Here is a 2,339-nt window from a genome sequence, read left to right on the forward strand (position 1 = left end):
ATCCACTTTTATAATGAATTATGATCTTTGTTCATCTTTTACACCCACACAATCCTCTTTTATTTGTAGCTAGTGCTAACTTTCGCTCGTGCATGCACACGCCCGCCTCCCTCTCACCCTCACTCGGCATTCTCTCCATCGTGCACATTTGTTATTTCTCTTTAGGTCGTTCACCCATGGTGTGTGTAGGCCCTCCAGCTCCTTTCCGGCATACACCAATCGATATACCTCTCTAGCCAGGTGAACCTACCACAAACACACGCTTTCCCTCTTCTCTTCTCACCGTCCATGCCCCCCTTTGTCTAATATGGTTCCATGCACGTGCACACTCCCACCACTCTTTTCATCGATCTCATACTCGCACACTCTTCCCCCTCGATATAGTCGGCCTCTTGCACCACCTCCTAGCTGCATCCCTCTCTTTCTATCTGTCCCTCTTGGCCTTATTTGCTTCTAACACATGCACGCATGTATACCTACCGATCTCCCTACATATAGCTAGGTCAACTATAACTCTTTTTCCCCATGCACTGGTCGACGTACCTCACTAGTTATGCCTCTTCCTTTCTCCGACACACGACGATTGATCTTCCTATATAGCTATGTTTGCTTACCGCAGCCATATCTCCCCCCTAAGCCATATCGTCCCCCTCATCATCCTTGCATGCATCCCAACCCGTCTCTCACACGCACGTGCACAGACAGGCACACATCCCCTCTCTTATCGATATTGCAATCATACCCTCCATTTGTCTAGCAGGCCTCTCCCACCATTTGTGAGAAGCAACTCCGCCACCAACCCTCCGATACACTAGCTTTGTCTCTCTCCGAACCTTATTCCTCTGCTACACATACTAGTAGAGTGCCCGTGCGTTGCCACGGGCCTTCAAAAAATTAAGAACATTCTTTTGTTGATACTGGGTTATTCTTAGCATTACTATGTCTTCCTATTCTTGTGGATTGGTTGTTACTGATTGCATATCAAATGTCACACGTATACAAAAGATAGCCAATAACATGCAAAAAATAATTGAAATCCTCTTCACTTGTAATCTATTTCGATAAAAATGTAATTCACTAACATATACTATCAGATCTAACGCAGAAAATAAAGAAAGTGGTACAAGAACATAGAACTCATTACTGTGCATTATAAATGATAGGTGCACATGGATGCCTTTTAATGCTTAAGACCAATCCTCCCATGAAAGCATATCTATTTTTATTATCTATTAATTAAAGAGAACACATGCATGATTTTGTTCCCTTATTCCACGATTCTACAACCAGACACTTGATTGCATTTTGCAATTCCCTGGCAAACCATTACACATGAAATTAGGCACTTGAAACCATACAGGTGCGACACATACCTAACCATTAAGAACCATGGCAACATAAAATATTTTAACATTTTCCCATCTACTATTCATAGCTTGGACATGCCTCATCTATTTTTATTGGCTCGGAAGGACTAAGGCCCCTCCAACTGCGCTCAACCTCTAGTATATCTCTTCTTTGAAAGCCATGAGAACAGTCATTTGGTAAGATCGTTCGTGATCATAAATGGCAATTATGATAACTTAGCATCTAATTTTTTGCAGTAGGCTTTTAACCTAGTGTTTTCCTAAAAAAAAGATACTCGGGTGAATAAAGCATTGCTCGAGATAGCATTGTGAGTTGGTTCGTGCTAAGATCATGCAAACTTTCACAAGGATGTCGATAACGACCACCTCAGCTAGTAGATTCTCAAGGAAAAATATCCTATTCTACACATATATCAAACCTATATTATTTTTTAGTGTAAATTAAGGCTTGAGATTCAACTTTGGCTTATATTTCATTCAATCTGCAATTCTATATACATGGAAGAATATTGCATTTACAACTCAGAACTTGTCTCATTATTAGCAGCAAATGTTTTTTGTACAATATTAAACAAGTCAAAGCTCATTTCTCCCTCATACGTTCGGCCGTGTTCAAATGGGTGAACAACAGACCCCAAATTCAACCGTCTGGGCTCCCCCAAATCCAACTCATATGTGGGGAAGAAATGTAATTGTACGGACTATTCGCCATGTTATCTCCAACACGTTGTTCCAACACAAGAACTCCACCCTACAACACACCCTTCCCACTCGGTTTCCCGACATTTTTTGCTGGAACCTGTCCATTAAAACCGGATAATGCATGTAGAATATTATAGGATGCAACTCAATTGTATTCATGGAAGTATGTTACAATATATACAGGGGATGTCCCGCGAGCCAGAGAGGCGTCGGCGCCGTGGCAGCCGGGCCGGCGGCATGTCATGGTGTGAAACTCGGGCCAGGGGGAAA

The sequence above is a fragment of the Triticum dicoccoides genome, chromosome 7B (assembly GCF_002162155.2).
Source record: "Triticum dicoccoides isolate Atlit2015 ecotype Zavitan chromosome 7B, WEW_v2.0, whole genome shotgun sequence".
In the NCBI taxonomy this organism is placed as follows: Eukaryota; Viridiplantae; Streptophyta; class Magnoliopsida; order Poales; family Poaceae; genus Triticum; species Triticum dicoccoides.